Below are 20,267 nucleotides of genomic sequence, written 5' to 3'. Positions count from 1 at the left end.
AAGTCTAGTGTTTAAACTTGGAGCCTTGGCTTGGGTCCTGCACACCAGTTTGTAGAAGCTACATAGGACAGGCCAGAATGGGCTTCCTTTCTCCCTGACATGTGCTGCAAACACTGAAATGAACTAAAAGCAGTCAGAAGAAACCACCATGAGAAACAGCAATGGTAATCCATTATGTGGTCTGTGTTTGCATCTGTTAATTCTGATAGCCACAGGCCCTTGATAAGCTTAGTAATTTGTCCAAAATTACAAAATTTGCAAGAGATAGGGCCTAGAAGTAGCCAGGGTCCTTTTTTCTCCAAAGTGGCTTTCATGAACTACTCTTCTTACCCCTGCCATGGTCTGATGTGAAATCGAGTGCTAAAGTCAAGAACAATTAATCCATCACTGTGGTATGCATAGGGGTCCATCCTGGAATTAGCAGAGTCCACTTGCAGTCAAGAAATGTCCAGGAAATGATGTGTTAGAATTCTGTCCTCCAGTCCATAGGCATTACTTCAGAGGGTTATGGTACGTCACTGTGACAGCTTGTAAAATTTACAGCTGCTGTTTTATACTTCATCAACATTCCTGATCTTACTGTGGTATTCACTTCAAATAATATCCTGTGAGGAAGAAGCAAATAGGAGCTGGACATAGTTAACATGAATGTATTTAGCAGCTAATTTCCATTGAATTTTTTTCCATTCAATTTATCTACTGCTTTAATGGGCACTTTCTCTGCATTCACAAATGTTAGTAGTCAACTGTGAAACCAAACCCTGAATATTTCCCACTGAATATTTGACAGAAATACTTGGTATTTCTACTAGTAGAGTTAGAACTTAGAATAGCAGACTTGTATGCTTAGCATTTTTATTGAAACGTGTATAATCTTGAATGCATCTGATCTAAATGAAAAGTTCTCACCCAGGCTCATATTAGTTACTTGCAAAGTTTTGAAGAATTCTTAATGCATGGGCCCCACTCCTATGCCAAAGAATTTGGATCTCAGAGAGGTATGTTCTGGGAAGTGATTGTGTAGAAAATCCTACAGATGACTCCAACTCACAGCCAGTGTTGAGAAATGTTGGATTTAGTCAAATATAGATATGTAAATTCACGGAGGTAGGTCTCATTAGCATCAATGCATTAGTGTATCACGAAGAAGAAAACCCGCCTTATGCATTACAATTGAGAGTTTTGACCATCATGCAACTATAACAAATCCAACTAGTGTAATACATACAATGAACTAATAGGTTCCTTGTAATTCTAGCTACTTGGGAGGCTGAGATCAGAAGGATCGAAGTTAGAGGCCAACTCCCACCTCCAAAATAACCAGAGCAAAATGGACTGGAGGTGTGGCTCAAGCAGTAGAGCACTTGCTTTGCAAGCATGAAGCCTTGAATTCAAACCCCAGTCTCACCAAAAAAAAAAGTGACTGAGTAAAAAACATCCTTCAGAGTGTCATAAAAATTCCACTTTGATGAAATTAAGAAGTCAATTGTTAGATGAAGTTTCACTGATAAAGAAAAAAATTGTAGTGGGGCTGATATGAGCCACACCTCAACTTCAAATGTTAAAAATGGGGAAAAATAGGAGTCTCGCAGTGGATAAAATCCAGTATTTAAAAATTACTGTATTTTCTTTGGGGGCCTGTTCTGCTCTGGCTGTTAGTCCAATTATTTCCACTAGATGGCGGTGTGATCTGCTACTTCAGGCTCCTGAAGGAAATCTGAAAACCAATTTGAAGTTGAAATAGTCTGTCCCTTTTAAAGACAAAAAACTTAAAACAGCCTCATAATTTGAGGATCTTTGACTCATTATTTCTCTGGGTTATGACGTACCTGATGTATATCATAAAAAGTCAATTGAAAAGTTGCAAAGTCTGATTAGAAACCAGGGCCTCTCTTTTATCCACACCCCAATCTCACGGGTCACCTGTACCTCATGGCTAGTCTGCAGCAGGTTATGCAGAGCAGACAGCAATGTGGATAGGAAGGCTAATGTTTGACTTCACCAAAATAAAAAGTAATGCTTGCAGGAAAGAAGATGGCGCCTTCTAATCTGAAGTTAGTGGGTTCAGTTTCCCAGCACACCTGAGGCATTGCTTGCTGAGACAGGACAAGCTGGGTGGAAAAGGGAGCTGGTGGATAGGACAGGGCCTGAGTTTAGTCCCCAGTCCAGTGTTAATCCAGGCCCTCCATGGCTGAAAATGAGGACGTAGATTTTCCCTGTGGGGTAGGAATCACTCTCCCAGAAAAATGATAAGACTCAGAAGGCCAAATGAAAGCCCAGGAAGGTTCCAGGGAAGCACTGAGACCCTGCAACTCAACCTGGCATGTCTCCAGTAAGACGTAAATGACATCATCTGCCTCCTGCATAGCTGGGATTACAGAACTGAGCCACCACACTCAGCCATTTACTTATTTATTTAGATTTTTGAGACAGCAAAAATCAACATATAGATGTAGCCCAGGCTGGCCTTGAACTTGTGATCCTCCTGCCTCCTCCTCCTGAGAGCTAGGTATAGTTTGTTTTTCTAGTAGCTCAAATTTTCTAGTATGTTACAAAAGTACCACCCATAGCAGACTAGAATTTCAGAAGAGAGGCCCTTTACCCAGATAGCTTTCAAAGCTCTGCTGATATGACTGGGAGAGGAGGGAACCCCAGAACGATTACCCAGTCAGTCCCCTTCATAATTTTCTAGTTGGCTTCATGGAGAGAAAAAGAACAGGAGTACTTTGGTTGTGAAGGATAGCGGTCCAAAGAAGTCAAAAGAAACCCTAAGGACAGTACAGCTCAAGAAATCCCAGTCTCCGAGCCCACACTCATCCAGAGCCAAGAGCCCTGCAAAGCCTCAGAGACCCCCACACCAGGCCCACGTGGCTCCTCTTGCACAGCGTGCACACACGGCAGCAGGCCAAACTGGCCCTGGGGTGATAGGAACTCAGGTGACTAGTGACAGTCACTCAGACTTGCTGTGTCTTCAGAAGAAAGGCAAGGCTGGAGTTCCCCAGTCAGCTCCTCCCGGCTAAGGCTAAGCTCCAGCCGAGTCAGCTGGCTTTGACGGAAGGGAGGCTGCAGGCGCTGTGGATTTTCACTCATGGACAACTGTGAGCTGGCCATTTTGCTGCTCTGAAAAACAGCCACTGTTGTGCTGTCGTACTGTTCACAGCTTTTTTGGAAAGCAGTCTGGTGGTATCTATTAAGATGTAAACTGTGAATGCTCTTTAACGCAGCAGTTTCTTGGCTAGAAATTCATCCTACAGTTTTAACGCTAGCAAAGACACATGTACTATAATATCCTACACTCACTGACTCTTCCTAAGTGGATAAACAAACTAGGGACAACCTAAAAGCTCTTCAATAAAAGATGAGTTGGATAACTTATGGTACATCTGTACGATAGAGTGGAAGTTACTGGACTGAGGTTTGGTGCTTTTTTACACACATGAAGTAAAGGAATCAAGGAGAAGTACAATGGGTACAGAATGAGCCATTTGTGTGAAAAAAAAGAAGCATATACATTATTTTTTGGTGGTACTGGGGTTTGAACTCACACTTGCCAGGCTACCACTTGAGCCACACCTAATGAATGTCAAGTGTATGCACTTTGATGGTGGTAAGAACCTTCTGAAAGCTGTACAGGAAGCTATTTACAATGGTCACCTCTAGGGAGTGGAGCCAAGGGTCAAAATTGAGAGGAGGACTTTTACTTTTACCATCGCAGCTTTCTATGTGTTTCGATTTATTTCAAGTAAAATATGCATTCATTTCTTCTGGGACAAGGTGCCTACTGCCAAGCATTAAGAGGTACAAGAAATGCCAACAAATATCACTTAGACATAACCTGAAACAAGGTGTTGTTCCAAATAGTAGTGACCCCAAGCTAAGAGACATGGGCAAAATAAAAGCACAGCTTCTAGCTTGCTTTCACCTATGGCTGGTGAATATTTTTAGGAACAAGCAATAACCAGTTTCAGGGGGCCCCGTAAAACCAAGTGCAATGTGTGGCAAGGGCCCAAGTCTTCAAGGGATCATGCCATTGCCAGGGAAAAAGCCCAGCGACAACTGCCCAAGTGTTTAATCACTAATGTGGAAATGCAGTGATGGGAGGAAGGAGATGGGGCTGGTTACCTAAATAAAAAATGGTTGCCTGGCCCTGCCTCGTTAACGGAGCTAGGGTGTTGGCCACCAGTAGCCCTGCTGACTTTCACAAACTGGCTGCACACATTTCCTGTTTAACTCCACCCTGTGCAGTGCAGTTTCATTATGGCACCATTGGCCTAGAAATATTTTTTCTTAGAAGTTGTATGAATATATGTGTACCTGCAAATAATCATATATACACGTACTTATGTGTACACACATATACACACATGCACACACACAAAACGCTCTGCACTCAGCCAGCGAGCGCGAGTTTGTCTTGTCTACTTTGAAGCCCAGCAAGTTGTAGTACAAATCCTCTCAAACCCACGAGTGTTTTTTCAGTGCTGTCCTGAATTGAGTATGCTCTGTAAAGCACATTTTTTTATTCCACCTTGGTCTTTTTACCACTTACTTTGTGTTCTGGGAACAATTTTGATCCACAGTTGTAGATAAAAGTGACAGCTCTAGACTTGTCTGAAAGAGACAAAGGAAGACACTACTCAGAGTGTCAAAAGCCAGTTTCCACGAAGCTCTACTTGCGTTCATGGATGGTGGACAAGGTGGAGGGCAAAGTGCAGCAAGCTATGGGGACAGACAGAAGACCATTACTTAGGATTTAGAAGACAGGCATCATAAACAGCATTGCAAAGCTGGGCAGATGACCAAGAGGACTGGAAAGGGGTGCGTGAGAGGAAGCAAGAGCTAAGCTTTGAAGACTCACAGAGCAAGCAGGCCGTTCTAACTTCTGTGCACCTTCTATGTCATGTCCAGTCAGACAGATATGCTGGGGGGCGGGGGACTCCAGTGAGCTAGGGGTGGTTGGTAGGGGGCATGCAGACCCAGAGCCACCCCTTACAGGAACATCAGAATATTCCCAAGTACAGCTGGAAAGAAGTCACATCTTTTAGCCAGGGTGGACCAGCTGAATGGCTGCTACATTGTCAAAACTAGTAGCAAGATGGAGAGACAACAGTCCTTTCATTAGCCCCCTTGAGCGGGAGTAGTGTGACCGATGAAAGGACCTGGAGTTAGTGGTCAGACCTTTGCCCGGTCTGCTCTAGAACATTGCCTCATGAAGCAGGTGGGTGCCATTAATTGTGGGACTTCTGTTTAACTAAGAGAGGGCTGCAAATTTAGTGCCAGAAATGAATTCTCTGGAAGTAAGGGAAGGGCTGTGGTTGACTGCCCTGGGGCCTTTCCTTCTGCGGGGCCTCCCTTTATTTACGTAGAGAACTAGGCCTTTCCTCTAAGTAAATACTGAACAAATATTTTAAATCCAGCAGTTTAAACAGTGTCAGTTTATTAGCCTGCCTCCACCTGGCCCTAGCATGACTGTTGTGCTCACTGTGTTACGTCCTGACTTTCTATAGTTGGGCGGGAGAAAGGCCGAGCACTACAGGTGAAGGACTGGCTGTCCTCTCCCTTGTGATGGGCATTTCCCGTGTCAGGCATCTTGGAAGGACCTCAGATTGGAAGCCATAGGCAGGCGGAATTCACCTTGGGATTGGAAAGTGAGTGTGGCTCTTTGTTTTACTTTGGGTTGAATTGGGAGAAGGATAGATGTTTGGACATGGTGCTGGCCACAGGGAAGTAAGAGTGAGGATGGGATGGAATTTTAGCATCTCTTGAAAGATTTCCATGAAGAAGCTATGTATGAAGAGGGAGAGTCACCATTGACGCCCTTAGTGTACAGAAATTCTCTCTTCCCAACAATGTCTACAGGGTATTGCTTGAGATTGACACCTCGGACACCAAAATTTTTTTTATCAACCACATTCACACCCCCAAATAACTGGAAAGGCTCTACTGTATTCATGAATTAGCCCCTTGAGTCTCAAGGGAGTTGTCTAGGCTTTGCTGGAGCAAACACCCAGAGTCCTGTTACGTTCAGAGCTCCACTGGATTCTTGACCTCATCCTTAAATATGGTGGGCACAGCTCTGAACCAACCAAGCACAGAGCTTCCAGGGGCACTCTCCCACCAGCCACACTGGAAATAATGGAAACGCAGAGGCAGCTGTGCTCAGGGGGTACTGTCAGTATTTTCTTTCCTTTTTTGGCCAGTTCAGCTTTGAATTGAAACTGGAATAATAGTTATATGATGCGTGTTTACGGATTTTTAACTAATTAGTCCCTCAGAGTCCTCTTTTTGGGGAAAGGCATTCTACCCACCTCATACATCAGGCGAACAAGAGGCCATATGGTTTGGCTGAGCTGGGGGGGTCTCTGGTGTCAGTAAAAGAGTGGAGACTGTGGCCTCAACAGTCCTTGACTTCTTGGCTTGTGTCCAGATGGCTGGGCCTTGCAGCCCCTGCAAAGGTGACAAATGAGAAACTGAAGTGGACCAGACCATAAACTATTAGGAGCAGTTGCTTTCAGTTAGGAGAGTAGGGGCTTGGCGCTGCCCCTGCCCAGGCTTGGAAAGAAACAAAGCCCATCATACCAGGAGGGTTTTGTCCACATTTCAGCTAAAATAAAGTAATCTGTAATGAAAGAAAACTCCAAGTTCCTGGGAACTTTTCATCTTTCTCTTCTGAATCCCAAGGTCTGTAGCTGTATCACCCAATGTTGGGAAAATATGTGTCTTCAGGAACACCTACAATGGATATTGGGACACTAGTAACAGGGCAGGATTTGGCTCAGGGTTACTGAGCCCAATCTTTCTTTCTTTTTTTTTTCTCGTTTATTCGTATGTGCATACATTGTTTGGACCATTTCTCCCCCCTACCCCCAGCCCCCTCCCTCTCCCCCCCAAGCCAGATCTTTCAGATAAGGACCTGACCTAGCTACAAACCCTCTTAGTCCTTTTTAGCAAGTGGTAACAGTAGTAGTTTTGTCAACAAATTGGAGTGAGGAGATGGGCATACAGAGAAGGGGAAGCAAGACCATCAATGTGATTTTCAAGGTGAGGAAAATGCTAGAAATGCAGAAGGAGGCAATCAGAAGGAACCCCTACAATCCCAACAGATGAAGACACTTGTAGGTCAGCAAAGAAATCCAGGCTGAACTCTAGAGAGAGCAGCTTGTGTTTATAAGTGAGCAGGCATTGTCAAGCATGCTCTTTTCAGAGTATGATAGACAGATTTCCAGCCCTGTTTTTTTTTTCTTCATTTTCACTAGGATATATTCATTTTATGGGGGGGGATTTCATTGTGACAATTCCAAATAGGCTTACATTGTACATTGGTTAGATCACCCCCACTGTCTCTCCCCATCCCCCAACTTTCTCCCGGCTCAACTTAAAGCAATTGCAAGAGGTTTCACTGTTTTATTTCCTATAAGTATATGAAGACCATCAGCCATATTCCCTCACCTTCATCTCCTCCATTCACCCTCCCCTCTTCCCTAAGTACCTCCCCCCCACTGTATCTATTTTACAATGCCGTCTTTCTTTATTAATTCCACAGTCACTGTTCGAAGGGATTTCTCGATATGTCGACACTATGGTACACTTTACCTTGGTCCGTTCAACCCCTTCCATGCTCTCCCTTACCCCTTCCCTCCCACCCCCATTAGTCAACAGCTTTCAATCCATATCCTTATATCCTCTACCTGCACAGTGATGTATTTCAATATTGTGATGCTCTGCTATTCTCTTTTCCTTTCCCTCCTCCCGAGTTCCACAGAGCAGTTCCACTGGTACAAACGCGTTCTACATCTGAGGTTGTGTACGATCATGTTTGTTTTGTGACCTTTTCTGAGCCTGGCTTACTTCACTTAACACAATGCCCTCTGATTACATCCATTTACCTTCAAACCACAGGGTGTCATTCTTCCTTATAGCTGAGTAAAACTCAGTGTATATGTATATATATATATGTATATATATATATATGACATTTTCTTGGACAAGTCGTCAGTTGTAGGATATCTAGGTTGCTCCCATAGCTTGGCTATTGTGAACAGTACTGAGATAAACACCAAAGTGCAAATGTTTCCATTGTATCCTGACTTACGTTCCTTTGGGTAGATGCCTGGGAGTGATATCATTGGATCATATGACAGTTCTATTTTTAGCTTTTTAAGGAATCTCCATACTGCTTTTTATAGTGGTTGTACTAATTTACACTCTCACCAGCAGTGTATAAGGATTCCTGTTTCACTGAATCCTCTCCAGCATTTGTTGCTGTTATTATTCTTGATTATGACCATTCTAATTGGGGTGAGATGAAATCTTAGTATAGTTTTGATTTGCATCTCTTTTATACACAGGGAAGGTGAACACTTCTTCATGTATTTACTGGCCATTTGTACCTCTTCCTTTGAGAATGCCCTGTTTAGGTGTTGGCGAAGATGCAGGGAAAAAGGAACCCTCTTACCCTGCTGGTGGGAATGTAAACTAGTACAACCACTCTGGAAAAAAATTTGGAGGCTACTTAAAAAGCTAAACATTGATCTACCATTTGATCCAGCAATACCACTCTTGGGGATAAACCTAAAAGACTGTGACACAGGTTACTCCAGAGGCACCTGCACACCCATGTTTATTGCAGCACTATTCACAATAGCCAAGTTATGGAAACAGCCAAGATGCCCCAGCACTGACGAATGGATTAAGAAAATGTGGTATCTATACACAATGGAATTTTATGCAGCCATGAAGAAGAATGAAATGTTATCATTCTCAGGTAAATGGATAGAATTGGAGAACATTATTCTGAGTGAGGTTAGCCTGGCCCAAAAGACCAAAAATCGTATGTTCTCCCTCATATGCAGACATTAGATCAAGGGCAAACACAACAAGGGGATTGGACTTCGATCACATGATAAAAGCAAGAGCACACAAGGGAGGGGTGAGGATAGGTAAGACACCTAAAAAACTAGCTAGCATTTGTTGCCCTCAATGCAGAGAAACTAAAACAAATACTTTAAAGCAACTGAAGCCAATAGGAGAAGGGGACCAGGAACTAGAGAAAAGGTTAGATCAAGAAGAATTAACCTAGAAGGTAACACCCACGCACAGGAAATCAATGTGAGTCAATGCCCTGTATAGCTATCCTTATCTCAACCAGCAAAACCCCTTGTTCCTTCCTATTATTGCTTATACTCTCTCTACAACAAAATTAGAGATAAGGGCAAAATAGTTTCTGCTGGGTATTGAGGGGGTGGGGGAGGAGAGGGAGGGGGCTGGGGGGGGTAAGGGAGGGGGTGGGAGAAAGGGAGAGAAATAATCCAAACGTTGTATGTATATATGAATAAAATAAAAATTAAAAAAAGAGAGAATGCCCTGTTTAGCTCATGTGCCCCTTTCTTCACTGACCTGTCCTGTTTGGAAGCACCGCCCTTTCAGTGGGCTCTCCCTCTGAACACAGTGGCATTTACTCAATCCCAGTCCCGTATTGCCTGTGTTGCTGTTTAACTTTCCATACATGGATGCACTGGTTCCCCAATCCAATCGTAGACTTCTTAGTAATAGAGACTGGAGTTCTCATAATCATTATTAGTTAAAGTGAGTGATCAAAAATGTCCTCTCTGTGCAAGCAGCAAAGAGACATATACTAATTTTGGTCTCACTTCTATTGTTTGATTTCCTTCCATTATTCCAGGCTTTCTGTTATGGCCCAATCTCTGAGAGTCCTCCCAGATCCCAGGAGCACATGTGTGAGCCATGTGTTCCTTTTCTTTGCCCCTGCACAGTTGTAATTTTGGGGGTCTACAGGAAGCTTGGCAGATTCTGAAGTACAAGGAGCCACACTGAGACCTGAGATGATAGTCATTGACGTTATCAACAGGCTTGAAAGCCAACATCTGGGGCTCCGAAAGTAGTTGCTCTGAGAAGTTCATCCCAGTCTTAAATTTGGTTGGTCTGTTTTGAGGTCTCATATTTAGTAATTTCTCCCCACCAAAAGGTCCAGAATAGGTTTAGTTGTAATCTGTTTTGTGTAGTTTTGACTCCCTCAAGAAACCTGGAAAGGATTATTAAGAATGTAGGTGTAGACATATGGGTAGCAGTTCCATCTCAACGTCTATGAACACCATTAGTAGCCCTTGAAATGGTTCTCCAGGAAGTACTGCTGTTAATGACTCTGTTTGATGCTCCCGTGATTGCTGAGCAGAGAGATAACGTATAAGTTTGCAAGTACACAAGTGCTCTGAGCCCATGCCTTGCTCAGGGAGATAGAGATGGTATGCCATTCTGAACCCAGAAAAAATTACCAGAAGAAGAATGGAAAATTAACAACTCTCCTGTGCTAGAAGAGTTGCCCCTCTCTTTGGTAGACAAAAGAGTGACAAAATGGTAGCTTTTGATACTGTGTTCCTTCTGCCAGCTAGAGAAGGGCTCCATCTGAGACAGTCAGAAATGTTAAGGAATTTTATGTGGCAAGAGAGAGACAACTTTGCTATCAGGAGCTATTATTTGGTTTTCATTTGTAAGAAGATATTGTATGAAACCACAGGAGATAGAAAAATATGTCCTCAGCATGGTGATGCTCTAGCTATGAGGATAAGGCCACGACCGAAAAGCTAGCTAGAATGCAAAGCAAAGGCATGTCCACCCAATGGAATAGTATTCACCACCAAAGTGAATGAAATGGATTTATGTGGCACTTAAGTGGGAAGAGCCAGCAGCAGGACAAGATGCCATGTAGTAGAAATTAAAGCAAAGCACACACATGTGTGAACATATATGTCTATATACAAAGGCCTGCAGGGGACTGGAGAAGGGCCCATCTTTCCTATTTTTATTCAACATACTTCTGTATTGAATTCGTTACTTATACAAGAAACTAGTTACATGCTTCTTATGCAAAAAAGTAAAAGAGTGAAAAACATAATATCAAAACAAATACGAGCTCTATGCGCAGGAGTGACCCCCAAGGTAAATATGGTGGCCCAGTCTGCCTACCACCTTACAAACTCTTCAACTGTCCCCTTCCTCCTTGTTTACAGACTGTCATTCTGCTCAGCAATCTACCCATTTTCCTGTAGGTTGAACTGGGCACAGTGTGGGATAACACAAAATCATGATGGCTCCATCTCTTTGCATGATTTGTAGATGCAGACAGGATTTGAGGAGATGGTCAAGGGGCTACTGGGTAAAGCTTGTTTGCTTTTCAAAAGAGGAAGTTAAAGCACCTCATCTTCCTTCTACTGGATAGTGCGGTTTCTGAATGTGATGGCCAGCAAGGTGGCAGCCATCTTGTGCTTTTGTTAGCTACCCTGGCTTCCAAGCCAAACTGAGGAAATTAGTGGAAGAAAAAACTACCTACCCTGGAGGAACCCTACCTTAGGACTTCTGCTCCTGTCAGACAATGCATTTTTGTTTCTGCTTAAACCAGTTGTGCCTGGATTATCTGTTATATCACCTCAACTCACCTATCAGTCTCCAAGCCCTGTTTGATTGTGAGACCTCAGGCCACTTTGGTGAATCTAAGGTAAAGTTTGGGTCTTCAGGGCCCCCTGGGAACTAGAAGAGACCTCAGAATGGAGGGGTCCTGAGCCCTCTGTGGTTGAGGAGGTGAGAAGTCAACCTGAGATGGTGCTTGCTGCCCTGGAAGCTCAGCAGTCAATAAGTAGGAGACAGTCACAATAGACCCCTCTGCCTGGTCCTGGTGAGTGTGATATGGATTCTTAGAGGCAGGAGCTGTGCTTGGTGCCTGGAGCCATCACAAAGCAGGGCTGTGCAGAGAAAAACTGCCTTCCCTCGGTACAGAAAGCACCATAGCTCTCATGGGGAGTGGGCAGGAGACCATTAGCAGCTTCCTGGAAGCTGGTCTGAGCTTGAGGTTTTGACAGCTGCTGCGCTGAACAGAGCTGTGGCCTTGCAGAGCTGCGGTGGGCTGCAGGGAGCAGAGCCCAGGGCCAGGCTGCCAGGTGGGGGAGAAACCCCACCCCTGCAGGTGTTCCCAGATCCACCAGGAGCCAAGATGGTTTGCACTGTCATGTAGATGTCTACCTGAATTAAACCCCACTGATCCCAACGGGTGCTGATGTAAGACATTTTCAGCTAGGATGGTCTAGGCTCTCACTGTATGTTGAACCTAGAGCTTGAAGGAAGAGCAGAGAAATGGTCTTGTTGCAGCTGCATGGTGGGGGTGGGGGAAAGGAGGAGAGGAAGGTTAGGGAAGGAGAGAGGAGGGAGAGGGGTGATCCCCCATTTGGCTAAGTCCCCAGGAGGGGATGGCTATGAACAGATGTCCTTGCATCAAAAGTATCTGTTTCCTTCCCTGGTCTTGTCTCCAGTTTGAAATGGATCACCTTACTCACTTCTTGGAATGAAGTAAAGGAAGCCTTACTCCTACAATGCAAACCCCAATGGAGGGTAGAACCCCTGGACTGAGCTTTTAAACTGTGACCTGCGGAACTCTAAAGTGACTTAGATGTTGTGAAAAGGCTTCAGGGATTGCAAATGTCCAGCTGAAGTCTCATGAAGAAATTTTCACTTTGTGTCCTTTAAGATGGTTGTGGCCACAAAACAAAACAGAGCCTAGGTATGGTGGCCCTGGCCTATAATCCGAGCTACTCAGGAGGTGGAGATTAGAAGGATTGCATTTGGGGGCCATATTGGGCAAAAAGTTTGAGAGAACCCATCTTAACAAGAAGAAGAAGAAAAAACTGGGCATGTTGGTGTCTGCCTGTCATCCCAGCTACACAGGCGGTATAAATAGGGCGACCAAGGTCCAGGCCAGTTTGGACCCATCTGAAAAATAACTAAAGCAAAAAGGGCTTGGGTCATGGCTCAAGTGGTAGAGTGCTTGCCTAGTAGGCACAAGGCACTGAGTTCAAACCCCAGTAGCACAAAACAAACAAAAAACCCCAAGACAAAAGAGAAAACAAAGCAGGGCTTGGATGTAGCTCGGTAGTAGGACTCTTGCCTAGCATGCATGAAGCCCTGGGTTCAATCCTAGCACCAAAAAAAGAAAAAGACAAAACAAAACAAAAAACCACAAAGCATACAAACTTCCAGAAAATACCAATCATTGGTAAGCATGTGGAGAAACCCGAACCGTTTGGCGACCATTGTGGAAAACAGCAAGGAGAGTCCTCACAGCTATGTATAGAGCTGCCGTGCAACCTGGCCATTCCATTCCTGCGTCCCCAAAGAACGCAGAGCAAGCACTCAAACATACTCACATGCCAGGGTTCAAAGCAGCACTATCCACAATAGCCAAGAGGTGGCAACAACCTATAAGTCCTTCACAAAATGTCGTGTACCATGGGACATCATTCAACCTTAAAAACTAATGAGGTTTTGACACATGCGACAACAGAGTGAACCATGACATCGTGCCAAGGAAAATAAGCATGACGTAGGATGAATGCTATATGATGAAGTTTCTAGAACAAACTAATTCATAGACAGAGAGTAGAATGGCAGTTTTCGGGGTTTATCAGGGTCTGTGGGGAGGGGGGGTGTTTAACGGGTACAGAGGGACGGTGACAATGGAGACACAACAATGAGAAAATACTAAGGCCACCAAATTGTACTCTTGAACGGTTAAAATGGTAAATTTTGTGCTACGTGACTTTTTAAAATCACATTTGTCACAGACATGACAGTGACTAACACAAGAAGAAGAATATTTCACAATGTGAAAACTATATGAAACTCAAATTTTAATGTCCACAGATGAAGTTTTATTGAAACACAGCCACATTTATTTATTCATGGACTGTCCATGGCTTTTTTCATCCTGCCACTACAGGGACCACATTGTCTCCAAACTTGAATTATTGACCATTTGGCCCTTTGACAGAAAAAGTTTGCCAGCCCCTAGATTAGATGAAGGCAGTGTCCATGTGCTATCTGAGCATTAAGACCTGAGAAGCCTGCCATTCTTCTGAAAGCTACCCCCCCCTTACGGCATTAGTACAGACAGCCATGAAGACCAGTGGGTCTCCAACTGGGTAGACCCAGTCCCCAAGGAGAGGGCTGAAGAATGTGTGGGCACAGCTTTTGCTGTTGCAATGCCAAGGGCAGCCCTGGGTGCTCAGTGGGCAGGGAGTAAGGTGTGAACTATTGAGCAGTGTTGGGAACAGTCTTACGTGGAGAAGAGTTGCTGTACCCTAAGTAAGAGTGGTTCACCCATTGAGAGATAGTGACGAGAGAATGACGGGAGTGATTTACACGTGTTGACTTAGCTGGGCCACTGCTATGGATGGATGCTCCCCCCTCCAGAATATGTTTTAGAAACTTTATACCCAAATCATATGCTAATAGTATTTGGGGGTGGGGACTTTGAGGGATAATTAGATATTTAGGTGGGGTCATGAGGACGGGGCCCCCGTGATGGCATTTAGGGGCTTTGTATGAAGAGGAAGGGACTGAAGCAAGCACCCTTGCTCGGTTTCCCAGTGCTCCACCAGGTTTTGATGCAGTCCAAAGCCTCATCAGACGCTAAGCAGATGCTGGTTCCGTGCTCTTGGCCTTCCCAGCCTCCAGGATGCTGAGAAATAAACTTCTTTTCTTTATGAATTACCTTGTCTCAGGTATTCCATTGTAGCAATACAAAACTGATGAAGACAGCCACGACATCTAGATATTTGCTCAAGCAGTATTCTGAATGTTTCTGTGAGGGTATTTTTTGGATGAAGGTATTGTTCTGTATGCTTTAACATTTAAATCAGTGAACTTTCATAAAGCAGATCATTCTCCATAATGTGGGTGGACCTCATCCAATCATTAGAGGCCAGAATAGAACAAAGTGTGAGAACCCCATGCACACCAGAGAGAATCCCTTGAGCAGCCTGCCTTTGGACTCCGATCACACTCTTCCTGGAGTCTGCAGCCTCTGCATCCCCCATCTGACTCCGGTCTCCAAAAGTGTATGAGCCAATCACTTAAAACAAATCTTCCTCCCTACATACACGACATCCTGTTGGGCCTCTTACGCTGGAGAAATTTGTATTTCGTCTCAATAAATGATGAAACCAAAACCCTTCCTTCACCAGGACTTTCATTCAACAAGCACAGAATTTAACTGAACAAATAATCACTGAAGTCCAGACACACATTTGGTAGACGAAGTAGGGAGCGATAGAAAGATAAGAGTCTCGGTCCCAAAAATTGTATGTTCTCCCTCATATGTGGACATTAGATCAAGGGCAAACACAACAATGGGATTGGACTTTGAGCACATGATAAAAGCGAGAGCACACAAGGGAGGGGTGAGGATAGGTAAGACACCTAAAAAACTAGCTAGCATTTGTTGCCCTTAATGCAGAGAAACTAAAGCAGATACCTCAAAGCAACTGAGGCCAATAGGAAAAGGGGACCAGGAACTAGAGAAAAGGTGAGATCAAAAAGAATTAACCTAGAAGGTAACACACACGCACAGGAAATTAATGTGAGTCAACTCCCTGTATAGCTATCCTTTTCTCAACCAGAAAAACCCTGTTCCTTCCTATTATTGCTTATACTCTCTCTTCAATAAAATTAGAGATAAGGGCAAAATAGTTTCTGCTGGGTATTGAGGGGGTGGGGGGGAGAGGGAGGGGGTAGAGGGGGTGGTAAGGGAGGAGGTGGGAGCAAGGGGGAGAAATGACCCAAGCCTTGTATGCACATATGAATAATAAAACAATAATAATAATAAAAAAAGAGTCTCGGTCCCAATTTACCCAGAACTTGGAGGAGGAGACCATCAGGTACACAGTTCATAGTGTCACTGAACCATTTCTGAGATCTCTAGTACAGAGGAACCAACCAGGGACTGGGCATTTCCTTCACATAGGAAGACATCGTAACTCCAACCAGCACAGCCTCTGCACTAGCAAAATCTACTTTTTTTTCCTTTCTCTTTTCTGAACTAGTTCTCTCCCAACTAATCAGCATCAGCAAAAGCCAAGCATCTCTGGTTTCTTGCTCAAAGCAGTAAGAGCCAAGCCCTGGGCCCAACTTCTAACCTCCCAATCCACCTTCATACCACGAGGGCTGCATTAGTCACTTTTCTTGTCAATGTGATCAAATACCTGATAGAAGCAATTTAAGAGAGGAATTATTTATTTTTCTCACCATTTCACAGGTGTCAGCCTATCATGGTGGGGAAGGTGTGGCAGAGCTGAGTAGCTCACAGAGTGGCAGCAAGGAAGCAGAGAGAGAGGGAGAATGACTTTACTAGCTGGCTTTCTCATTCCCACTCCCCTCTTTTTTGGGGGATGGGTACTGGGATTTGAACTCAAGGCCTTTTGCTTTGTAGGCAGGTGCTCTAACACTTGAGACACTCCTCCAGCTCATTTTAATCCATTTAGGCTCCCAGGCCAAGGGATGGGATCACCCATATTCACTGCTGACCTTTCTCCTTTAGTTAACCCTCCCTGGAAATGCCCTCCAGACACACCCAGAGGTGTGCTCTACCAATCTCCTAGGTGCTTCTCAGTACAACAGAGTTGACAGTCAAGGTTAACCATCACAAAGACCTCACTTCCTACTCAGTTACTAAACAGGAAGATACTATCCACATTGGTTACACATCCCATTTTTAGCTACATGTAGCTTTTTTTTTCTTTTAAAGATTGTTTCAAATATATATATATATATTTATTTATTTATTTTTGCAGTGCTGGGGATCAAACCCAGGACCTCATGAATGCTAAGCCAGCACTCTGCTATTAAATCACATTCCCAGTCTTCATGTACTGCTTTTTTGGTGGGACTAGGGTTTGAGCTTGCAAAGCAGGTACTTTACGTCTTGAGGCACACCTTCAGTCCATTTTGCTCTGGTTATTTTGGAGATGGGGAGGTCTGGAGAACTATTTGCCTAAGCTGGCTTTGAACCTCTGTCCTCCCAATCCCAGCCTTCCAAACAGGTAGGATTATAGGTGTGAGCCACCTGCACCTGCCTGTGTATTATTTCTTAAACATACAAAGTAACTGCATTCTTATATTGTAAACGTGTAAACCATGGAAGTAGCACTGAGGCATTTTTCCTTTGTCATGACAACAAGAACTTATCGCTCATTCAAGTCATCTTTCTTGCCACAGGGAAAGGGACCTGCCATTGGTTGGAACACCTTCTCTGTCACTTCCAACCTCTCATCTCAGCACTCCTGTGAGCATTTGCCATTCTCCATATTTAAAGTCCTTGGAGGATAATCCCCAAACTAGAGCCATGAATATCAAAGATGGTGTTCCAGTGTTCCAGGATCGATGACACAAATTACCACAGTGGCTTATGACAACAGAAGTTTATTCGTTCACAGTTTAGGAGGAAGTCCAAAATCAAGGTGTCAAGTGAGGTCCTGAGTTCAATTCCAAGTGCTACCAAAACATAAAAAGTCAAAATCAAGGTGTGGGCTGGGGCCACACTCCCTCTGCAGGCATTGGAGTTGCCTTCTAGTTTCTGGTGGTTGCCATCAATCCTTGGCATTATTTGGCTAGTAACTGCATTGCTCCAATTTCTTCCAGGTCAGTGGTGTAAGGTCCAGTCTGACCTTGCGATAACTAAGTCTGCCAAGAACACATTTCCAAATCACGGACACATTCACAAGTGTCAGGGGTAAACCTTGAACACATCTTTTGAAACAGACTGAGACTCTACCTTCATGGTGGCCAGAAGCCACTATGGTCCCAAGGCCAGGCCAGTCCCACACAGCATCTGTTCACGTGCACACAGGTCCCACAGAGAGGTGCTCCCGTGGGACCTGGCAGACAATGGAAACAAACGGGCCACTTCCAGCCCTCAGAGCCTGTGTACCCCTGAAAACATGGCCTCCCCTCAGTTCTCCTGGCAGAGCCATGGTCACGGGGACCCAGTACAAGGCTGGACACTGGACCAGGAGCAGCTGCTCACTTCAATTTGTGAACAGTGCAGAGCAGACAGCCAAAAATGGCAGTGGCTTGGGGAGAAGCCAGACTTTCTCAAAAAGCTGTCAATTTAGAAAGGAAGGGAAAAAAAAAACAGCTATTATTTTTGATAAGTATGGAAGATTTAAAAACTTGGCCATGGCCACAAAAATATCTGAAAGTGGAGGTTGCTTTGTAGAGGCCGTTTCTTAAACCATCAGGCAGCATCGGGGTTGTCAGGTCAAAGTGGCCAGAAGGGAGGTGACCACAGGAGAAGCAGGAGGTGTCCTGTGGCTCCTTCTGGCTTTAGGGGATGGAGTGGAAGGCAGGGAACAATGGAAAGCCTATAAAGGTGGCCTTCTTTGACCTTGCTTGCCCTCAGGGAGCTAAGTGTCTGCTGAATATCCAATTAATTCACAAATAGGGGTTCTGACATAGAGTCTTGTAACTTCAGCCACTGCTGAACCGTCTCATGGCAAAAACACCGATTTTCACATTTCAGGAAAATCCTGAAATTGAGTCCTGTAGACAGCTTGGGATTTAAAAAAAAATTTAATTTTTTTGCCAAGGAAATCGTATTGTACACACTGAGGTACATCTGTGTGGGCAGATGTCTCGGGAGGGATGGAGCAAGGCCCAAGGCCAGTGGTCACTGTGGCGGAGGGAGAATGTGTGCCTTACCCCAGTTCTCTGCCCTTCACTTCTCAAGGAAAATGGCAGTGTTCTTGTGATTTCCCAAGAACAACAGTGTGGGAAAGCATTTAGTGTTCTACAGAAGAAGGCCAGAGGCTGGCAGTGTGTCCTTAGTCTCTAGAATTTTTTATCAGTGACAACACGTGAGCCAAACATTCCCCACTGAGTTATTATTTGAAGCTTACTTAAGTCTGAACTTTAATCATAAAGACCAAAACTCTCAAGCAATACTGTTTGATTTCTTCTTTGTGAATTAAACCTATTAGCAAAATGATAGCAGCAGAGTCCCTGGCACTTCTTTTTTACAAACTGCATCTTTTTTTTGCAGGGGCAGTACTGGGGTTTGAACTGGGGACTTTGCCCTCTCTAGGCAGGTGATCTACCACGGAGCCACACCACCAACATCCCTGAGCAGCTCAAAAGCTTTTAATATAGGGTCTAGTGTTTTTGCCTGGGCTGGTCAAAGACCACTATCCTCCCGCCTATGCTCCCATCTAGCTGGGATTACAGCAGTGTCTCACTGAGCCTGGTCTTAAAATCCATCATTTCTTCCTGTCTAATATCATTAGAACAGCCACACCCCACATGCAGCCAGTCCGGCCTTTCTTTGCTAAAATCCAGGCCTCATTGTATCCAAAAATGCATGTTACTACCTGGTGGGTTCAGAGTCTGTCTTGAAATTTGCACTCAGAGAAATTCCAGTGCAAATTGTGTCTCTTGACAAGGTGCAAATGTTCTTCTTGCCCTCACTAACTTTGGGAGACCCTGAGGGGTCCCCAGGAGGAGCTGGGGGTTTGCAAACATTCCTGCCCACAGCCCAGCAAAGCCCATGAACCAGAGCAGCTCAAGGTCCCCACATTCAGCCCTGCTGTCTAGTTGGAGGACCCTGTGATATATGGCGCCTTCCAGAGAACGGGATGCAGACACTCAAGGGAGGGTAACCCGAGGACAGCACAGGAAGACGCCTCGGTCTGTCCCTGGAGTTCAACACATAAATTTAAAGCCACAATTTCAAATTTGAAGGAAATACTGACATTTCTCTTTTTCCCAAACTTCGGCCTTTTTGTGCTCAAGGTAATTTTGAGGGGAGTGCGGGTTTTCCCTGAAGATGACTTCCTCCCATTTCACCTAAATCATGTGCCGAGTGCCTGGCTGTCGGTGTATCTGTCCTGCAGACGAAGGCAAGAGCAGCAAGAATTGCATGTCCTTGTCTTCAATGCCCTGGCATCAGCCAGCCGAGATCCACGTGTTCACAGTGGCTGTGGCCTTTCCCAGGAATGGAGGACTTTTCTAAGAGAAGGAAGATGACAGGCACACAGGCAAGCCAGCGTCATGTCACTGCAGAGGCTAAACCTGAGACCAACCAGGCACTCAGCATTGGTCATCCCCACCCCAGTTCTGTCCAGCGTCGCTTGCTGTCCTGCTGTTCCTCTTCCTGACTCTCCCAGCTCCAGGAAGCATGTGAAGGAGCCTGAGTGCCCACGGAAATGTCACATGGAGAGCAGCAGTCTGTCACTCTTGTGCGCATTTTCTAGACAGAGACAGAGAGAGAGAGAGAGAGAGAGAGAGATGGGAGAAGGAACAGTCTCTCTCTCTCTCTCTCTTTTTGATTGGTGGGACTGGTGGGTTTGAACTCGGCTTCACCCTTGCAAAGCAGGCACTGTACCACTTGAGATATACTTCCAGTGCTTTTTGCTCTGGTGATTTTGGAGACG

The 20,267-nt window shown here is 44.7% G+C and overlaps 1 long non-coding RNA gene across 1 annotated transcript in view; it reads right to left on the bottom strand.

Moving 5' to 3' along the window:
* LOC141423027 (uncharacterized) overlaps window positions 1–20,267 on the bottom strand; it is a 35,231-nt gene continuing 14,964 nt past the window's right edge. The window contains exons 2-4 of the long non-coding RNA XR_012447690.1: window positions 6,309–6,447; window positions 4,550–4,719; window positions 1–605 (exon numbers count right to left, since the gene is read on the bottom strand). This is a non-coding gene — a long non-coding RNA (uncharacterized lncRNA). The remainder of the gene's footprint in view (window positions 606–4,549; window positions 4,720–6,308; window positions 6,448–20,267) is intronic.

Source organism: Castor canadensis, chromosome 5, assembly GCF_047511655.1.
Source record: "Castor canadensis chromosome 5, mCasCan1.hap1v2, whole genome shotgun sequence".
Lineage (NCBI taxonomy): Eukaryota > Metazoa > Chordata > Mammalia > Rodentia > Castoridae > Castor > Castor canadensis.
Note: the sequence above shows the minus strand (reverse complement) of the source record. Positions and strands in the feature narration are given on the sequence as shown.